Raw genomic sequence first — 22,882 nt, 5'->3', positions numbered from 1 at the left:
CGCCCTCATTCTCCGAGGGGCGCCGCTATTCGGCTACGAGGCGCCGCCGGCACGAAGGTCCAGACTACGCTAATGGAGTGGGCTGGCTGTAATGGTGCGTGTTTTCATTGTGGCTGCTCAGCATGACCGCGTGGTTCTGCTATTTCTGCGTGCGTGTCATCGATGCGTGTGTCAACAGCGTCCAAAGAGCATGCGGCGCCATGCCACGCAACTGCTGGGTGCCGCTGTGCACCACAAGTGCAAGAAAATTGCCCAAGATTGGTTACAATGAGTTCCCATGAGATTCACATCGTCGTGCAGCATGGCTGAAAAACATATCTAGGGAGGGCCGGCCAGAAAAGGAAGCCAGAGGAAGTCGAGTGACAAGTCACTGGTATGCTCACTGCACTCCACAGGTGACGACTGCAGGAAGAACACGAAACAAGACCCTGCTTCCATCAGAAGTCCCTTCCACGTTCCCGAGCTACCCACATTAGTTGCAACCACAAGTTCGCAAAGGAAGAAGAGACCTCGAGTTGGCCGCTCAGCTAATGGCACAGTTCGGAGAACTTCAGCTGAGTGCGACGGCTCCAAGGAGGATCCAAACATGAGAAGATCTCGCCTTTCTGATTGCTACCAGCATGTTGCTCTTGAAGTAAGCACGCAGATGAGCACAATAAGTTCAGAGTTTATGAAGGATACATGCCAGTCTACGTTGGAAATATGTCGCAAATATTTTGCTGGTTGGTAGGGCTCGTCAGACTGCGTTTGATCTCGCGAGCGTGATGGCCAATAAAAAGAAGAGCGAGTACAGGCTGAAGTCTAAATTCGCTCCTCAAGGAAAGCGCTTCGAAAACTACAAGCCGAGCACAACAAAATGAACCAACGCTTGCAAGGGTATGAAGAAAACAAGTAAATAAAACCTCTCTCCACCAGAAATCAAGTTGTCCAATGTTGCAAGCAAGACACTGTGTGCAGTGAGCCTGTTCTAAGAGAATGCGTGCTTTGGAAAGCGGGCTCAAGCAAAAGATACGATTAAGTCCTATCAAGAGGTCCTTTGGTTATTTTAGGCTATCGTGCCGTACTACCCTGCAGACGTATGTTGATCAGTCAACAGAAGTTGGAGTGACATCCCTCATGAAAAACTGCTTATGGAGTGTAAAAACCTGAGTGTGTGACGAGAGGCTTACTCTTCACAAATCATTGATCAAATGCCAATAGCAAAAAGGTCATATATGACCGGGCTCGTAGACATGGCCTCGTAGTTTTCGGTCTCGTATATGTGGGCTCTGCAGAGCTCTCAACAATAATCCTTCAAGTTGCAAACCGTCTGCTTTGTTTTGTATTGAGAGGCTTGTCAAAACATTACATAATACCAGTGGGTTATGTTTTCAAACAGCATCTTTAAGAATAACCATAGAAGTAATGCAGTCAGTTGAAGAGGTTGTTGCATCCCGCACGTTTCGGTTTCTTTTCCATACGCCAGTGCTATCATCATCACCACATTTTCTCTCTCTCTTCTCTCGAGCTCACACGCTCACACTCTGACGTAAATAAACAGTCTACCCTGAGCTGCGGTCTGCGCCTGTTCGTTCCCTCCGTCCGGATACCGGACACCACAGAATGGCAACGAGCAGAATGGCGACGAGGATTCAAGCATAGTATTCATTTCCGAAAGCTGCACATTCGCCAACATGTCGGGCGGATCTTACCCCCCGCTCCCACCGTTCCTGCCTACGACAGGCGAACCCGCAGTACCTTGGCAACAGTGGAAGCTGGCCTTCCTGAACTTCTTGGAAGCGGTAGGAGGCGACGAGCTACAGCCCAAGCGTCGCAAGGCAATACTTCTGAACTCCCTCGGAATCGAAGGCCAACGTGTGTACCATAGCCTCGGCGCAACAAGGAGCACCGCAGATCCTTGGGCAAGTGTCACGTCAAGTGTTCACGAAGACCCCTTCAATGCTGCTGTCGCAACGCTGGACGCCCACTTCGCAACAGCAACCAACGACCTGGTGGAACGTCACCGGTTGCGTCAGCGCAAGCACCTACCCGGTGAGAATTTTCAAGCCTACGTAAACGGTCCACGAGAGCTTTCCGCAACGTGCAATTTCGGAACTGCAACTGACAGCGTGATCCGTGACCAATTACTTGAGGGAACAACTTCGCAAAAGATACGAGAGCGCTTACTTTACGAGGGAGCGTCTCTCACTCTTCAACGCGCAGTTGACATTGGAAAGCAGATCGAGCAGGCAGAAAGGCAATTAGAAGAATTCAATGTCAGCGCTCCTGTGAACCGCGTGCGAGAAACAAAAACGGAATCATTCGACCCCTCGCATGGCACGTGCTACCGCTGTGGTTCGGCTTCCCATCTAGCAAAGTTCTCTGCATGCCCAGCAAAAGCCAGACACTGTCGCAACTGTGGAAAGATTGGACATTTTGCAAGCGTCTGCACGTCAAAGAAAAAGAAAACTGCTAAAAGAAGAGCACCATGCCCGAAAGCAGAGACAGCCAACGCCATTACAATCTTAAACGTCAACGATAAAGATGGGCAACCGAAAGAAATTCGTGCCACAGGTACGATAGGGCAACGTCCTTTTTCTCTCGTTGTTGACACTGGGGCTACAGTCTATCTGCTGAGCGAAGAACATTACCGCAGATTCTTCGCGGGTATCTATGCGTTGTGCTCGCCTGCTGTCACCCTCCACAACTACTCCGGAGGAAAGATAAACATCGTCGGATGCTTTCTGGCCGACGTGGTTCATGGCGAACACCGCCGGTGTGCTGTTCCACATCACAACTAAAGGCACGGGTTTGCTGGGACTCGACGCCATACGCAGTCTGGGCATAAACATCGTCGGATCAACTTTAACCTGCCGCAGCGTCGCGCACGCAGACTCTCCCCCCTCGCACCCCGCCGAGCTGCAGGATCAGTTTTCGCACCTCTTCTCGACGGGCCTCGGGCTCGTAAAGAACTTCGTGCACCACATCCAGCGTCGCTTGTCCATGCCGCCGGTTTCTGCAAAACTGCGGCGCCTGCCCTTAACTCTGTGAGAGCAAGTTTCCGAGGAGCTACGCCGTCTGCAGTTGCAGGGGTTAATAGATCCCGTGTCTGCGTCGGAATGGGTCTCCCCCATAGTCGTCGTGCGAAAGAAAGATGGCTCGCTTCGGTTGTGCGTGGACCTCCGCGAGGCTAACAAAGCTGTCATCGCCGACGCGTTTCCTCTCCCGCACACGGAAGAACTCCTGCATCAACTAGCAGGTGGGACGTGTTTTTCGAGGCTTGGCTTGGCGTCTGCGTACCACCAAGTTGAACTTACACCGGAGAATTGCGACCTAACAACTTTTATCACGCATGATGGGTTGTTTCGATTCAAAAGAGTATGTTTTGGTCTGGCCTCGGCTCCTGCGGCTTTTCAGAGAATGATGCAACTGTTGTTGAAGGACTGCAAGGGTGTGCTCTGTCACATTGATGACATAATTGTCTGGGGAAGGACACGCCAGGAGCATAACAAAAATTTGAAGCAGGTACTTGAACTTATAAGCGCTTCGGGATTGAAGCTAAATGATAAATGTCTTTTCGCTATTCCTTAGCTACACTTTCTGGGACATGTCGTTAGTGGGAAAGGTTTGTGCCCGTTGCCTTCCAAAGTAGACGCTGTTGTGAATGCGCCTGCCCCTCATGATCTCTCAACATTGCATTCTTTCTTGGGACTGGTAGGGTACTACTCCCGTTTTATTCCCCGATTTGCTGATTTGGTCGAACCGTTGAGAAAGCTTTTGAGGTCAAATCAAAAGTTTGATTGGAATGAGGAAGCTCTACGATGTTTTTATCTCGTCAAAAGCTCCTTATCAGCTAGTCCCGCCATACAGATGTTCAACCCAGAGTTAGATGTAATCGTCACCACAGATGCTTCGGAAAAGGGCTTGGGTGCTGTGCTTCAGCAACGCGATGGTGAAGAAATGCGCACCGTTGCATTTGCATCGAGAGCCTTGACCGCGGCGGAACGAAGATATTCCGTGGGTGAACGAGAGGCTTTGGCATGTCTGTTTGCAAGCGAGCATTGGCATGTCTACCTTTGGGGAAGAAGATTTGTGTTGCGCACAGACCATCAGGCTTTGGTAACTTTGCTTTCGTCAGCTGGCGCAGGACGTCGGCCTCTTCGATTATCCAGATGGTCTGCTCGCTTACTGTACTACAACTTTTCGATCGAGTATCAGAAAGGGTCTTAAAACGTCATTGCAGATGCACTTTCACGCCTGCCTATTGAAAGCGCTTCAAATCAAACCGTAGACGAAAAATAGTCTCGGTCGTGTCATCATCCGTGACAAAATAGCAGCTGCAGCTTGCTACCGCTGCAGAAGAACTATTGCAAAAGGTTGTGGGTATGTCACAGAAGGGTGGCCGCCGAAAACGTTCGTGGAACCTGATGTGTTTCCTCACTTTGACGTGCGAGAGGAACTGTCTCAGGTGGATGGCTTGTTACTCCGAGGGGAAAATATTGCAATCCCCGATGTGCTGAAGGCTACGCTTGTCAGCTTCGCACACGAAAACCGCCCTGGCATAGTAAGAACTAAGCAAAGGCTGCGTGACCTCTATTGGTGGCCTCGAATGGACAAACAACTTGAGGAAGCTATAAGTCGCTGTCACATCTGTCAGACACTCGCGCCTCTCTTTCCATCTTTCGCGCCTTTGCAACCTGTGGCATTCCCAGACAAGTCATGGCAAAAGCTCGCGATGGACATTGTAAGTCCTCTTGAATGGGCACCTTCCAACTGTCGATACATAATAACCCTGATTGATTACCACTCAAGTGGCCTAAAGTTGCATTTGCCCCGACAGTAACGTCGCATGCTCATCTGATGAGAAGAGAGGAGTCGCTGGAGAAAGATTTGATGTTGGGAAAGGTTGAGGGTCGCCGGAGAAGGGGTAGGCAGCGAACGCGATGGTTAGATGGCATCCTCGAGGCACTGCAGATGAAGTTATGTGATGTTAGGAAGATAGTGAGAGACCGGAAAGCGTGGCGTGACATGGTCCATAGGGTCACGAAGAGTCGGACACGACTGAAAGACTGAACTGAACTGAACGTCGCATACAGTTGTTGAGTTCCTGCAGGGAATATTCAGCCGCGAGGGTTTCCCGGACGAAATTGTAACTGACAACGGACCGCAGTTCAAGTCACAAATGTTCGAGGAATTCTTGCGCGAGAGGAGCATTATACATTGTTGCTCTTCAATGTACCACCCTCAGGGAAACGGTGCAATAGAAAGATTCAACAGGGTGCTCAAAGATTGGATACAAATGGCGAGATTGGAAAAACGTCCGTTGAAAACTTCCTTGGTTGACTACCTCGGTACATATAGATCAACTCCGCACGCGACGACTGGCTTGTCACCTGCGAAGCTCCTACATGGTCGTCAACCCAGAACACGGCTCAGTATTGCTGGAATGCCCTCTGGGAGCGACGTACACTCTAATGCTGTATTGAAGCCCGTTCGCGAGAGGGTGCAAGCTAAGCAGTCGTACACCCAACAGTATACGGATAGGAGACGCGGTGCTAGGGCCCCAACATTTTGAAACGGTGACCTCGTTCGAGTAAGGATTCCCAAAGGTGGAGGCAAGGCATCGCTTTCATACATTAATCCATTTAAAGTAGTCAGAAAAAGAGGCCGGAATTCATTTCTCCTAAGTGACGGCCGCATCTGGAATGCATCTAAATTATCTCGCGTACCAGAAAACAGCTCTGACTCTACACCGTCCTGGGCACTGCTTCCAGAAACGATCCAACTACTTCTGAAGATCGCGCGGAACCAGCACCAGCTGAAACGACATCTGAACCGCAGTCTCCAGTGGTTGAAGCAAGTTCAACTCCTCCGCTAAGAGACCGTCGCCCACCTGACAGACTTCAATACTGACTTTACTGTTTCTGCTCTTGTGCATACTGTGCTTTTACGTGTGTTTTGTGTTTCTTTTTAAGCGGGAGGTGATGTTGTATCCCGCACAAGTTTCGGTTTCGTTTCCATACACCAGTGTTATCATCATCAGTACATTTTCTCTCTCTCTTCTCTCGAGCTCACACGCTCACACTCTGACGTAAATAAACAGTCTACCCTGAGCTGCGGTCTGCGCCTGTTCGCTCCCTCCATCCGGATACCGGACACACCACTGTTCCCTGTTGCCCAACGTTGGGCTGTTCAAGAGCCCTGCAGAGGAAGGTGCAATGGTACATGCGGTGCCTCACGCTTTCAGGGAAAGTGATCCCCTTTTTTAACATTCGGCCCTAACCCCTTGCTAAAAAATCTGCCATGGCCTGCCTGGCAGTAGAAATGGTTGATGAGGGACAGGAAATTCTAGGCGGATTTTACTTGAAGATTTTTAACATTCAATCCCAACTTCTAGTTAAACAGTTTAAATAGCTCACGCGGGCTCATGTTGGTCCAAACTACCTTGAAGAAATGAAGACGCGCAGATCAACAGATATATTTTCCACCTCTGTGATAGCTACACTTCAGTTCCTCCAGGACAACCCGCAGTGTCATCATGAAGCATGTGATTTTAAGATAGTTCCACCACGGTCCCTTTTATGAGCATGATATCAAAATGGTGCACAATGCCGCATCATTAAAGCCATGGAGAGACGAAGAGGGGCCATTCTATTTGTCTCTTGACGAGCTACTCTCTTGGTTAGAGTTGAACTTTGTTTGCTATATCGAAGACATTCAGGTCCAAGAAGGCCCGTCGGAGCAAATGCTAACCACGAAAACGTATGAAGCAAGTCATCACAACCAGGTCAATAGTGGCGCCAATTGAGTACCTCGCATAAAATAAGCATCCCCACAACAATGTCTTCTGTGTGCCTTACTAGTGCGTTGCTTGTAACCGGATCTCTTATTTTCAACTTCCAATACGTCCTAACGGAGGCCCTCAACCATGATCCTGTATAATCGCTCAATGGCGGAAACGATAGAATTGACGCACCAAGGGAAAGTGATCCCCTTTTTTAACATTCGGCCCTAACCCCTTGCTAAAAAATATGCCATGGCCTGCCTGGCAGTAGAAATGGTTGATGAGGGACAGGAAATTCTAGGCGGATTTTACTTGAAGATTTTTGACATTCAATCCCAACTTCTAGTTAAACAGTTTAAATAGCTCACGCGGGCTCATGTTGGTCCAAACTACCTTGAAGAAATGAAGACGCGCAGATCAACAGATATATTTTCCACCTTTGTGATAGCTACACTTCAGTTCCTCCAGGACAACCCGCAGTGTCATCATGAAGCATGTGATTTTAAGATAGTTCCATCACGGTCCCTTTTATGAGCATATCAAAATGGTGCACAATGCCGCATCATTAAAGCCATGGAGAGACGAAGAGGGGCCATTCTATTTGTCTCTTGACGAGCTACTCTCTTGGTTAGAGTTGAACTTTGTTTGCTATATCGAAGACATTCAGGTCCAAGAAGGCCCGTCGGAGCAAATGCTAACCACGAAAACGTATGAAGCAAGTCATCACAACCAGGTCAATAGTGGCGCCAATTGAGTACCTCGCATAAAATAAGCATCCCCACAACAATGTCTTCTGTGTGCCTTACTAGTGCGTTGCTTGTAACCGGATCTCTTATTTTCAACTTCCAATACGTCCTAACGGAGGCCCTCAACCATGATCCTGTATAATCGCTCAATGGCGGAAACGATAGAATTGACGCACCAAGGGAAAGTGATCCCCTTTTTTAACATTCGGCCCTAACCCCTTGCTAAAAAATATGCCATGGCCTGCCTGGCAGTAGAAATGGTTGATGAGGGACAGGAAATTCTAGGCGGATTTTACTTGAAGATTTTTGACATTCAATCCCAACTTCTAGTTAAACAGTTTAAATAGCTCACGCGGGCTCATGTTGGTCCAAACTACCTTGAAGAAATGAAGACGCGCAGATCAACAGATATATTTTCCGCCTCTGTGATAGCTACACTTCAGTTCCTCCAGGACAACCCGCAGTGTCATCATGAAGCATGTGATTTTAAGATAGTTCCACCACGGTCCCTTTTATGAGCATGATATCAAAATGGTGCACAATGTCGCATCATTAAAGCCATGGAGAGACGAAGAGGGGCCATTCTATTTGTCTCTTGACGAGCTACTCTCTTGGTTAGAGTTGAACTTTGTTTGCTATATCGAAGACATTCAGGTCCAAGAAGGCCCGTCGGAGCAAATGCTAACCACGACAACGTATGAAGCAAGTCATCACAACCAGGTCAATAGTGGCGCCAATTGAGTACCTCACATAAGATAAGCATCCCCACAACAATGCCTTCTGTGTGCCTTACTAGTGCGTTGCTTGTAACCGGATCTCTTATTTTCAACTTCCAATACGTCCTAACGGAGGCCCTCAACCATGATCCTGTATAATCGCTTTTAGCAGCCTAAGTCAACTCAATGGCGGAAACGATAGAATTGACGCACCAGCTGCAAGTCTCACATCAGAGGAAATACAGAGCGTACCGTTAGCGAAAAAAATATCAACGTAGATTATACACATTTTGCCATGCTTTGTACAGGCTGGCATCCTACGTGCCTCAAACTCTGCAAATGCACGTATCAACTTTGAGACAAAGGCAGTTATAAAACTTGGCATTCAAGATAACGGAAGCCCTTCCTTGTCCATCACGTCTCTTCCGAGAGAGTTTTCAAGTCAGCTTGGATTCATTCATGTGCGGAATGAATGAGCACCTGACATAGAGTTGGCACCAACTGCATGCTTGGCTGGTTACCGTGCACGTGCATGTGAAGACAATGTATGAATATTTTTAAAAAATTGCATGAAACATTTCTTTTTTTTTTATTTTCAGTGCCTGCCCTTGTTTTCATTATTTATATATAACCAAAGTTTAAATATATTCGAGTACGTAATTTTTCATTGCTTAATTTATTTCATTAGTACCCTTCCTTTTATTACCTGTTTGTACTTGTATTCAGATGCCTTGTGATTCGTGCAAAACCCTGATTCAGGTAGCAAAACCAACTAAAGCAAATTATGGACTTATGAGGAATTCTAACGATGGACGCCTAAGGTATCCGATAATAGAAGTAGTTACCTTGTGCAAGCTTACATGCACCTTTGTTAGAAAGGTGGTGTAGTGCCCAGAGGTCAGAAGAAACAGCAAGCCATGAAACATGCCGGTTTCATTCCTTCTTCCCTATTTTGTGCAATATCCGGAGTTCATTTGCGAGAGAGAAGACCGCAGGCACGCAAATGAGTTCTGCAAAACATTTCTAACCATACCTCCACAGCTGACCAACTGGAAAGGCGACATCGATCTGACGTTGCAAAAAATCATTCTGGACATAAAAAAATACGATAGAAATCGGAATCGGAAAGCTCCTCCCACTGTACTATCGCCATTCTTAAATGATTGTGTGACGTCACAAAAGAATAGGCTGCGGAGCGTCGTCTACAATGTAGGCAGCAATATCAAAGGACACGTCTCTTTTCTTTTTGTGGACGATTGGCATAGTAGTCATCCCTCTTGCAGAAGTGCTTGAATAATATGTTACAGCACAAAAGCGATATAGAGTAAGGTATGTTTTCTTCAGCATAAGGCACGGTCGCAGTCAGTGGGTTGCACGGTTAAGTTCCTTAGCTTATTGACGCAATTACCTGTCGTATTACCCCGCGACGCCAGCGCGATTGCCGGTGACCTATCGCCGTAGTATGAAGTTTTCAGCGACGCCGACCTATCTGATCTGCGGATGGTCGCCCGATCTAATACTGTTCTAGTCGGATATCGGAGTCGGAGTGAAAACTTGGCACGTGAGCCGATGGCCTCAACATCTGCGCTTGTCTGTAGCTTAATCATGATGAAAAAATAAAAACAAGCAGCTGCACTTTATATGTTCCCTCTTCTCATCAGCAATGACATTGGCCAGAAATCTCATCCGGCGCGGAACTGCTGGCACGTTCCTCTAAGTGTATGCATAGCGCGAGTACGCGGGGTTCTGGTTTACAGTTTCGGCGATTACGGAGCGCGATTCACAAGCTTTAGCGGTTGCATGTGGTCACCTAGTGTAGCTCCGGCAGTAGCGACTTCAAATCGATGACTGCTTGCATTACAAATCTCGTGCACACTGAGCGGGAAGCGTCGATTGTGATGGCGAGCGCAGCCGACAGCTGTCAGCGCCGCATGTGGGTACCCGACGCTGACAGGGGACGTAGCATCCACGGCGCTTCTTGCAGCGCTGTTGTAGCTTGTAAACAAATAAAGTATCAACTGATGTGAAATGAAGTGGGTAGTTTCAGTTTTGCTAACACAGCTTGCATTTTATGCCGGAAAATGAGCACCATATATCAGGTCATATACACAAACGGTACTGTGAACAAACACACTGGGGGCGAAGTAAACCGCGAATCGGCGCATTCCTGTGGGAGTTTAGGGCTCACACACTAAGTACTAAGTGGTGTACGTTTGCGTTGAAGTATTCACGAGTCATTTGCTAGACAAGCGCTAGAAAAACGCAAGCTGAGGCTCGGGAGTCGGTCGCAGTTGCGCGCGGCTGTGGGGATCGCTCTTGTTCGGTGCGGGCAGTGAAGCGCATTCAAATCGCGTTGGGTTTTACCATGATGGGGCTGAAGCGGCTGCCACAGCACATGATTCTAAGGCGAAAGCCTTTATAGACTCATGGAACAAAATCCTGAGCGCGAGAGCTGTGCGCAAGACCTGTCAATTCCGCAAGATTCCGCGAGATGTGTTCTTGTCTAGCTTTCCTGCCATCTGCAATGACACACTTGAACTCGCGCCAAGGACCTCCACGCGACAGGAGCGATTCTCTGCCGTCCAAACCCACCAATCTTTTCCTGTAAACCAATCATAATTATACATAGCACTGCACGAATACCAATAAGAGGCAAACGATGAGAGGCAAAGAATAGGAGAGCAAGGGTACGATCTAAGAAATCCTGAAATTTTTTGTGCGCTGGACGTGGCCATAAAGATTGTTTTGCAAAAAATGATTTACCAGACGACAATAATCCAGTTTGACTAGCACGTGCATATAACAGCAAGTAAAGGAGTACCACTTCATTCTAAAGTTTGTCTGCTCCTCTAATGCCGCAAGGTGTGCTCTCGCGTCATGGATTTTCCTTTTTTGTTCTTGGACAGAAAAGGCGAATAGTAATAGCTCAGAAATCAGCAACACAACGCTAACCTCTCCCCCCTTACGCGGCGCACTTGGTGGAAGGAAACGTTAAACATGCACCTTTTTTGTACACGGCAGCGCTTCTTGCTAAAACAAACTAAATATCATAATGTACGAATAATATTGTTAGGAAGCGCTGAAGAGAGTAAGAAAGTAATGTGAAATAGAGGAATATCGCCATTTGTCATTTAGAGCACCTCATTTAGAGCATGGAGTCGTGCTCTCTAATTAAACCTTAACAGTGCGGTGCTGGTGCGATGGAACCAACGACTCGCTGGACTCCCACCACTGGCCGTGACAATGATCCCACTTGGCAACGCATGGCAGCCAGGCGCAGCGGAACCCACTTGGCAGCCCTACTGTGAACAGCGGACATTTTCTGGCAAGGCTAGCGAATACGTGAATGAGTGGCTAATCAATTGCCAGCAGGTGAGCAAGTACAATCACTGGGATGCCACAGTCAAGCTAGTCAATGTTATTTTCTTCTTGGATTCCACAGCACTAACATGGTTTGAGAACCATAAAGCCGCTTTATCTATCCAGGACTCTCACCCGCATTAATAAACGTTTTTACTGGCAAAATATGCGTCGCACGACTCAGCATTATATGACCTGTGTGCAGTGCCAGCGGTTCAAGCTTCCCACGACTTCTCCGCCGGGCTGCTTACATCCGCTGACACTACCGACCACATTATATGGGTAAGTGGATGTTGACTTCATAGGCCCGTTTCCCCGCTCGTGCAAAGGCAATCGCTGGGTCATTGTATGCGTTGATCATCTCACGCGTTACTGTGGAACTGCCGCCATCCCTTCGGCAACCGCTGCTAATGTCTCCTTCTTTCTTCTTCAAGCAGTCGTCCTCAAACATGGCCCTTTTCGTATCATTATTAATGACCGTGGATGCCAATTTACAGAATATGTTGTGTAACAGCTTCTGAGCTTTTGTTCTTGTCAATTCGGTCACTCTACGCTGTATCATTTCCAAACAAATGGCCTCGTTAAACGTACAAACCGGACACTGACGAACATGCTAGCGATGTATGTCGACTCTCATCATAAGAACTGGGATGACATGCCTCCCTTCATTGCATATGCTTACAATGCCTCGTGGCATGAAGCAACTGCTTATATCCCACTTTTCCTTCTTTATGCTCGTCCGCCTCGAGGCTCTCTCGAGCCCACCTTACTGTTCGCTCTCGACACCGAGCCTTCCGTTTCCAGCACACTCTACCGCGCTGAAAAGGTTCGTCGTCTCGCCCCGTTACGCCCTGTGGCCTTGCAGGACCGCTCTATGCAGGGCTACGATCGTCGGCACCGGGATGTCTGCTGCCTTCCCGGAGACTTAGCATGGCTCTAGACGCCTCTTGGTAAGCATCGTAGTCAATTAAGCTGTTGTCACACTACACAGGCCCATTTATTGTGCTCAATTGGATCAATAACATATATTATGTGGTGTCTAGTCAACCTTACAAAGGCTGCTCCTTCACAATATGCTTCTGATTCTATGCTTAAATAATATAGCATGAGCCCATCAGTTGGGTCTCCTCGACAATCTCTGGACCGAAGCCCAAAACAAGTCCGATAATCGCTCAGGTCGCATATTATAGTGAACGCTTCTCAATGGAAAAAGAGAATATGCAAACAAAATATTTTGCTGAAGAAGAAACGGTCTCAGTGGTACCGTCCAGGGCGTGCATGCAAGATGCAGCGAATACCGTGAATAGCAGACGACATGGGGATGATATGATGTTGTGGCATCAGCGGCCAATAGTTTCCAGACTAGGAGGCTACTTTCCAATTAATAATAAAATTGTTTTAAAAATATCTACAGCACCGAATGAGTTCAAATATAAAGGAATTATAATTTAATGCGTATGCAGTAAATTCAATAATAAGTTTATGCTGTAATGTTAGCTGTCATGACTACTTTAATACTTGCTCACGCCGGGGTGGCGCAATGAAAGCATCACAGTCGCAAAAAACTGAACGGGGCTTCTATATTGAATTCCTTCCACTTATGCCGAAACTTGAGGAAGAAGTTAAAACACGGCTTGAGCAGCCGATTTCCGTGAAAGAAATTAAGGATGCAATAGATGTCCTGCCAGCAGGTAAAGCCCCTGGCCCTGATGGACTGGGTGCAGCTTTCTACAAAGTGTTCAAACCGGCAATATGCCAGGCTCTGCTGAAGGTTGTTGACGAAAGCTATGAGAAAAAACGTGTTCCGCTGTCTTTCACAACATCCCACATAGTGCTAATTCCTAAAACCGATGACCCTGATAAGCGCTTGTTGGTGGGGTCTCATCGCCCGATAAGTCTCACCAACGTCGACTACAAAATTTTCATGAAGGTGCTAGCGAAAAGATTGCAGGGTGTTATAACAACGCTGTGAGGCACGCACCAAACATGCGGCATAAAAGGGCGAAGTATCGCTACTAACATACACGCGGCACGATCCATACTAGAATGCTGTGACTTATTTGATGACCGAGTGGCGATGATACAACTAGACCTGGCAAAAGCCTTTTACCGCGTTTCTCACGATGTTCTGTTTGCCGTATTAGATCATGCAAATGTCGGCCGAATAATATTAGAGGGCGTTGGAATGGCATACAAAAACTGTACCACACGGATTGTTGGGAATAGAGAGCTCACTGAAAGCCTCCAAGTGCGATCTTCTGTGAGGCAGGGTTGTCCACTGTCGCCATTGTTATTCGCAGCCTAAATTGAACCGCTTTGCTTGGCCATCCGGAATAATGAATGCATAACGGGATTCACGCTACAATCAGTGCATGTGAAAATCCTGGCTTATGCCGACGACATCGCTGTCTTTTGTGCAAATAGAGAAAGTATTTGTGAGGTGACGAATGTAGTACAGAAATTTTGCAGCTGCACAGGTGCCCAGATAAACTGGGAAAAAAGCTGCGGTTACTGGCATGGTAGCTGGGAGGTCACACCCGAACACTATTCTCGGATGCGCTGGTCAACCACTCCAGCATTGTATCTAGGAGTGCCCCTTGATTCTTACCGGGACCCAGATCCGTACTGGCATGACCAAGCATCGAGGGCGAAGGAAAAAAGTGATGCGTGGCAAGGAAGGCAGTTGTCCATGTTCTCGCGTGCCACTATATGTAATCTGTTCCTTACTGCTAAAGTGTGGTACGTGATGAATGTGCTCAGTGCTTCGAGGACAAACATACAAAAACTTCACCGCGTTTTTGCCGTTTTCATCTGGGCGTTGACCTGCGAAAGGACGAGCCGAACAAATTTGTTTCTTTCCGTACAAAAAGGAGGGCTTGCTCTGGCACATTTATTTTTGCGACAAGTTGTCTCGCGTTTCATGTACCTTCGTGGCCAAAATGATGTCTTCCTCAGAACAGTAATCCAAGTTCGGCTTGGTCGACTCCTTCCTAATTTTTTTGTCAGTTCGTGTCTCAATGTAGGTGGTACAGTAAGGGGCTACTTGGGAGAAGTGGTGCTCGCGGTGCTCGCGTACAGATTGCTGCATGTGCGCTTTTCCATGGAGTATTTGTGCAATGTTAAGCGGAAAAAATTGTATGCGGACCTAGTGGACACAATGCTTCCTGTACCGATTATACCGTTTGTCGCACTGTCCAGGCCCAGGAGATGATGTACTCAAGAGAGGTAAGAAGATGCCAATATCACCACCAGTCAAATAATTTTTCTTTAAACTCCACACTAGCACATTATCAGTCAAAACATGGATGCACGCTAAAGGCCTGTTCGTCCCTTGGTCAACAAACTGTTTCTTGTGTAACATACCAGAGACGATATAACACGCGTTTTTGGACTGTGGGGATGCCATTTTTTTCTGGGATGTTCTTCAGAGCACTTTAAAAAAAGAGCTACCTCTAGATGCATATGGCATACGATTTTTACCATTACCTAATACAGAGGAGTTTCCCTTTGATACAATAATGCTCCTGGGCCTCCACAGCTTGTGGAAAACCAGAATGCAGTTTAACAAGGCAGATATACAAGTCAATCCTGTACGAGAACATTTCATACACAGTGTTGTGCGGTTCAGGGAAGTGCATGACTCTCCCCGAGCAGCCACAATGGATTCATGTGCTTGACAGTTTGGTAAAACTGAAAACGTTTTAACCCGCCGTGTCACGCGAAAGTGTGCTGGCACGTTTTATTGTTCATCGTCTTATTCTGAATGTCCAAGTCGGCAATAAAGAAAAAAAAAAAAAGCCGGGGTGGCGCAGTGGTTACGGCGCTCGACTACTGTTCCCAAAGACGCGGGATCGAATCCCGGCCTCGGCGGCCGCTTTTCGATGGAGGCGAAAAGCAAGGCGCCCGTGTGCTGTGCGATGTCAGTGCACGTTAAAGAACCCCAGGTGGTCGAAATTTCCAGAGTCCTCCACTACGGCGTCTCTCATAGCCTGATTCGCTTTGGTACGTTAAACCCCACAAAACAAACCAAACCATTAATTAAAACCGTTCTGTCCTTTTCCACTCGACGAGTGTGTTTCTTTTCCCGACACCTGTCACAAAGCCGATAAAAGGGGGGCGTTTAGAAAACGTTTTAGAATAGGCTCGTGTGGTCACTTATGCTCAAAACTGAAAACGTACTAGGTTAGAACAGGCAGTGGCATGCACATCATATGCCTCATAACCAGCAAATACATCCAATCACTACATAGATTTGTGTAGAAAAGTTTATTAGACATTCACATTAGCAGCGACAAATCACAAAAAAAAAAGAAAAATAGACATGATCAAGAACAAAGGAAAGTGTACATAAAACACATCCTAACGAACAAATACATCACAAATTAGTATTTACATAGAGAATAAAATCGGGCTGTTCGTTATCATGCTCTATAAATTTCAATAACAAATATGTTTAGAAGAGGTTATATTAGACATTAGACGCTCACATTAGACATTCACATGAGCGGCGACAAATGACCAAAACAGGAAATACACATGGTTAACAACAAATGAAAGTGCACATAAAATACATCCTAAGGAACAAATACATCACAAATCAGTATTTACTTTCATAATAAAATTTGGCAGTTCGTGACGATGAAATATACAACAATGAATAGCAATATACATGAACGTATAAACAGTGTAGAATGATTTGCCAGATAAAATGGATATAAACACATACAGCAATCGCATGTATAGTATGTAGTGCACATGTGGGTTGCGATGTGAACATAAATATTTACAATATATTACATGTACCAAGGTGGGTTGAAAACCACCTGGACACGTCCATCCGACACGAACACAAAAGGGCATGAGGGACTGCCCAGCACTCAAGCCAACACGAATCCGGCACCTGAGAATAGCTGGCCTTTCAGCAACCAATCCTGCCTCATACGTCACTTGGACGCAGGGACCTCATCATCGCTCACTTCTGGACTTCATAAAATCAGCCATCCTTTTTCCATTCATTTAATCATTTATTCATCCTTCATCTCATAACCTACTGATGCCCTGAGGCAATAAATATCGGCTTAAAAAAAAAAAAAAAAAAAAAAAAGGGCATGACATGTATTGACAAAGGAACTCTCGTTCACCAAGGTAGAAAAGTTCCTCAGCCAGAAAGCTTACGATCTCCTTTCGTTGACGCGCCAGGACAGGGAAAAGCGCAAATCGGCGCCGGCTCGATGCGACAGCCACGCAGCAATTGCGCCATATTGCGAAAGTGCCAGCTACAATTAGCAATCGGGCAAAGCGACCGCGAGGACATCTACTATTTAACCGATTGTTTTTATTTCTTTAGCAAATACTGCCGGCCTGTGTCACAGGCCTTAAGCAGGAGTGGGGGGTACAAGCAAAAATCGGTTAATATCGGTACAAACAAAAATCGGTACAAAAATAGGTTAATAACTAGACTTCTGAAACCGGCATGAATTGCCCTCCAAAAAACACGAGCAACGACGCATTGCTGGGCCATGTGACGATTGGATTCTTGAAGTGGGCAGTTGGGGCATTGCCGCTGTCCGCACAATGCCCATCGTTGCAGCTGATCTCGTGTAGGCAAAGCCCCCACTCCGAAAGCCACGTAGATTCCCTAGCACTGTTTAAGAGAATTTTATTGGTATTGAAGGTTCTGGTACAGGACAAGGCTTCATGATGATCTTTTGACACAGCAATAAAGGGCACTTACAAAAATGTTACAAGAATACAATGAGCATTCAGGCATACAAATGTGCTATTTGGTTATTACATCCTACTGGTGTTTTACGCATGTTGACATTATGCAGCACCTTGCGTATAACGCAAGGAGAGGATATGCAAGTAGACAAAAATACAAGCAAACACTCGTCCACCTTCCTAGTAAGGAAGGATGGACGCGGTCACTTTTCCATTAACAATGGAAATGAAGCGCGTTGACCAATGCAGGAGGAAGGCCTATTCCGCGAGCATTACAAGTTCTTCATTTAGATGCCTCAATAAAAGAGTTCTGAAACCATGGAGCAGAGGGAACATGGCTCTCTACGGGCGTCCCCGCAGACGCGCATATCCTCTCCGCTTCCAAAGTACGAAAGCGCCAATGCACATGATGAGTTCGCCAAAGGCATCTCGGTGACGGCTTTGCCACTGAATGTGTGTCTGAAACATGCGGGTTAGAAGGCGCCAAAAAATGCGCGCAACCTGACATTCGTAGACGGCGTGATTTAAAGTTTCGGTGCGACCGCATTGCGGGCATGAGGCGCAGGGCGCCACGCCCCACGCCGCAAGACGATCGGCCGTGGGTAGCGCTTCCCATTGCCGGAGCCAAGTAAAGCTTCTTACATCTGCTGGGAGGGAAACAATGGTGCGATTCATCCGCCTTCTTTTGCGCATTTTCCTGCATTGGTCATCGTCAAGAGCTTGGAGCGCTACACCTTCACAAAGCTCGCTCGCAGTCATTTCTCTAGGGTCACATTCAGGCATCGTGTTATTAAAGAAATGCAATGAGTTAATTACATACATGTAAAAGGGTGGCGGTCTCTCGGCCGCCGGGCCCTTCCGAACAGGAAGATCAAAGAAACGACGCGACATACCCATTAGGTATGAGGACAGCTCGCTGCCTCGATACATTGTGTCAGAAATCAGGTCCCACATGGTTTTCAAGGCCAATGCATGACACATGACATCAAGATCTGGAATGCTGAAGCCTCCCATGTTGGTAGGGAGTCGAACAAAAACTCTTGCCACGCTTTCCGCATGGCCATCCCAGAAAAATGAGCCACACAGGGTGGCTAAACTCTGAAGGACTCGACGAGGAGGACGTGCGACCTTGGCAACATAGAAAAGAGATGCTATGATGGAAGTTTTGATCAGGTATGCGCGTTCTGAGAACGGTAGGTGAAAGGTTTTGGCTATTTCTGTTCGCTTTTCAGCTTTGCGTCTTATTTCCTTCCAGGTGGTGCGGACTACTTCTCAGGACGCCAAAAACGTGACACCCAGGACTTTGACACAGACTGAAATCCCTGCCCAGCATGGGTGAGAGGAAGAGGAAGGTTGCAGTGGTACCGTATATGCACAGAATTTCGCATGGCCTCAAAAATGTAGGCAAGAGGTATAATGTTGACGTCGCATTGACCGCCCCGCTAAAAATGAAGATGATCTGCCCGGCTATTCAAAGGGAAAGGCAAGCGAAGAAGCACCGAAATTCGCACCGACTCAAGAAGTTTGGACCTAGGCGTAGTATTCGTTCAGCTTTGCGTCTTATTTCCTTCCAGGTGGTGCGGGCTACTTCTCCGGCAGCCAAAAACGTGACACCATCTACATACACAATGAAATGATCAGACTTAAATTGCTGTTTAAGGTGACGTGTATCGAAACAGGGCAGAAATATCATTTTAGGAAACCCATAGTAAATATTAAGCTAGTTCTCATTCTTTACCAAATATTAGCACGGATACTTGCATCAGCATTATTTGTCTAGCATTGCCGCTTTTTGTTCATCCGAAAGCAAAAACTTTTAATTTTATATATGATTAAACAAAACGAAACTTTACTAATAACAATAATACACTGTAATGCTCAAGTGAGGCAAAGTGCTCGCCCAGAAAAAAGGGTGGTGGATCTATGCAGTCACAGATACCCTAAAACATTTACTGAAGACAGTTTGAAAATTCTAATGTGCGCTTGGCGAAAGCCCTGTGGTCAACCCACTGCAGATACCATATTTTGCATGGCTCCCCAGCGAAATGGGCGCCCCTTAAAAAAAAAGCTGATTTATTTATAGGAAGGGAAAGGCGCGGTAACTGTCTCACTTGTTTTTCTGTGGACACCGCAACCGCGCCGTAAGGGAAAGGAGGAAGATGGCGGCCACTGTGCGTTCACAGAATCGGCCGGGAAAAGTTCGATTGTTTTTATTTTTCCATCCATAAAACAAGCACAGGATCACATGCAAAGTGCGCGTGGTCAAAACGGGTGTTTACATTCCAAAGCAGTGTGCCACGCGCGCGCATGAATAAGCCGCGTCCATTTTGACTGGAATTTCGCAAAATACCATCTGGCTGGCAGGTAAGAGAGACATCTATATTCAGTTAAGCATAAATACTCATACTATGCTCTTGCATGCGTCCGGTCGCATGCTCCTGTGTGGATCGATGAGCGTCCACATCTTTCCTCTTTGTATTTTAAGAAGAAAGCCTTTCAAATCAGGGAGCAGAAAGCTGCTCGCGGGAGCTGTGCGCGTGATACGTGCGCAGATAAATAAATAAAAGTTAAATTGGTTCACAGGAAGGGAAAGGCGCAGTAACTGTCACACTTGCTCTGTGGACACCCGAACCGCGCCGTAAGGGAAGGGAGGAAGGTGGGAATGAAAGTGGAAAGAGAGAAAGAGGAGCCGTAGTGGAGGGCTACGGAGTAATTTCGACCACCTGGGGATCTTTAACGTGCGCTGACATCGCACAGCACACGGACGCCACTTCGTTTCGCCTCCATCGAAACGCAGCCGCCGCGGTCGGGTTCGAACCCGGGAACTCCGGCACAGTAGTCGGGCGTCTTACCACTGCACCACCCCGGCGGGGCTGCGCAGATGTGCCATTCGCGAATTTCGGAAGTGAGTGGAGGGAGATTACTAACGAAAAATATGTCAAAGATGACTTGTAATGACCAAACCTAATTCGAAAAGTAAAATTGATTAGCTATGAGTAGTAATGACTACAATGACTAGGTGTGACACATCATGGGTGCGAAATGACCAATATGTCAAGCGATGGATTGAAATGACTGTAAGGGATTGGAAATGAGTAAAAATACTCAGCTAAGAGTGGTAATGACTACGATTACGGCGACTGATTCATCATGACTACAAAACGAGCAATATGTCAAACGACAACCAAATGACTACAACTGATTAGAGATGAGTAAAATGACGGCGCATGACTCATCCTGACTACTAATGAGTAGGAAACGATCATATGTATAACGATGACTTGTAAATGACAACTAATGTAAATGAATAAGTATGCTTGGCTATGAGTGGTAATGATAACAATGGCTAGGCATGACCCATCATGACTACAAAATGACCAAAATGTCAAACAGCGACTTGAAAGGACTGCAACTGATTGGAAGTCACTAAATATTCTTAGCTATGAGGAGTAATGACTACAGTGACTAGGCCCGACATGACTACAAAATGACCAAAATGTCAAAAATTGACTTGTAAATTACCACAACTGATTGGAAAATAATCAAATATACCTAGCTACTAGTAGTAATGACTACATTTACTAGGTATGACTCTTTATGACTACGAAACAACCAATACCTGTCAAACGACAACTTAAAATGACCCCAACTGATTGGAAATGAGTAAAATGACTACGCATGACTCATCGTGACTACTAATGAGTACGAAGCGACAATGGTGTCAACCGATGACTTGTATATAACCAAAACTGAGGGAAATGAGTAAATATGCTTGGCTAAAGGTGGTAATGATAACAATGGCTAGGCATGACTCTACGTAACTCCGAAATAACCAATATGTTAAACGATGACTTGAAATGGCTGCAACTAATATAAATCACTAAATATACTTAGCTATGAGTGGTAATGACTACAATGACTAGGCACGACTCATCATGACTACGAAATTACTAAATTTACAGACAATGACTTCCACGACTGCAAGCAATAGAAATAGGTAGACGATCGATAGGGAGGAATGGTGGATATAAGGCATTCTTAAGGGCGTTCATATAAAGCATTCTTCATGACTTAATACACGCACGTCTCAGATCTTCGCAGACACGATCTTTCACACACAGTCACTTTATAATGTTGTAACGCCACTGCCCTGCGCGTTGAACACGAGGTGATCTAGGAGGCCGAGGATTTGCGAGTTCAGGCAACCTGCAATTATTTTTCCCATCGATTGCTGAATACAGTGTTAAAGTTAGTGAGCACAGAATCAATGTGCTGACCTTAAAAACATGTTTCAAGCCTACGAAAGCGGTCACTTGCCGTAGACAGCAGCCACACCCAGTGGTCTGAAAGGGAAATGGCGCCCACGGGCACCGTTGCAGTACTCTAAAAATTTTCCAGCAATTCTAGACCTTATGCAAAATTGCTGCCATCTATCAGACTTTCAGCGAACCACGCCTCGCGTTGCCATGTTGAAGAGGTGAGTGAGTCGACCGTGCTGCCGCGGCTGCTGTCCGTCGCAGCTACTTCTTTGGTGCTGCGGTTTTCCTGCTATACGATCTCCTTCAGTCATTCAGAGCAAAACCAAAATGACGGAAGAATGGGGGACGCACTTGTCCACGCTGCTTAATTTCCAGTTTTACTTCGTAAGGCTGTACTGCGCGTTGACAAAGCTTTTGCGAACGCCAACGTCAGCGTATCTGCAGGGGACAAAACTCGCATTGCCACTTCTAATTTCGCTCTCTACTCCGGTCATTTCCTAATACACTGCTCAAATAGGCATCCATGAGTGAGTTTCAGTGTAAAACACGTCTCCGATGTGATTACATTTTGTCCCCGCCGTAGGAGGCTTTCGAGTGCAGTGCGGGCCAGGTTCAACATGTTATTGCGCCCTGGCACTCGGCCGCGGTCGTTGGCGTTGCTTGGTACATTTTGCGAATACGCATACACGAAGGAGCTTTCACAATAGACAGGAATGCTCATAAAGACCACCACTATAGAGTTTTTTCTTTTGTATACTACCGCAACGTTAAATACTGGCGCCGGCCTGTGGTCAAGTTCGGGAGACTGGCGCGTACTAGTCTTCTTTCTTGGGAGCTCGCTTGCGAATCGATTCGCCCGGTCCTGTCCTCATTCGCCAGTGCTTGTGTGTTTATGGCGTAAAACCTGCTTACGTAGCTCTACCGGCTTCTGTGACATATTAACTCAAATAGCATTTCAGGGACCAGTTAATACTCACATGACGCATTTTTAACTCTAAATACAAAATTTTGAATTCGCTCAAAGCACCTGTTAAGCACTTACGACTGCTCCTGCTCAGAGGGTAGTGCGGAATGCCACTTAAAACATTTTGATCAGGGACGCTTCGGTGCCGAGTTTGAACCCCGCACACGACTGCGGACCGTTTCCTAGTCTTATGCGGGCGTCCAGAGTCATGGCTTTAGTCTGCCTTACATAGCCGAGGAAAAGGATCCCAGTACGTGATTTCAATAACTGTTTGAAATGCGGATAGGGGTTCCTCTCTATACTTATTTGCCTCTTTTAAATAACCCTCACTGGTCATATAGACCTTTTAAGGT

This window comes from Amblyomma maculatum, chromosome 11 (genome assembly GCF_055883805.1).
Source record: "Amblyomma maculatum isolate TAMU_Amacu chromosome 11, ASM5588380v1, whole genome shotgun sequence".
Lineage (NCBI taxonomy): Eukaryota > Metazoa > Arthropoda > Arachnida > Ixodida > Ixodidae > Amblyomma > Amblyomma maculatum.
The sequence above is the reverse complement of the archived record's forward strand: the minus strand, read 5'-3'. Positions refer to the sequence as shown.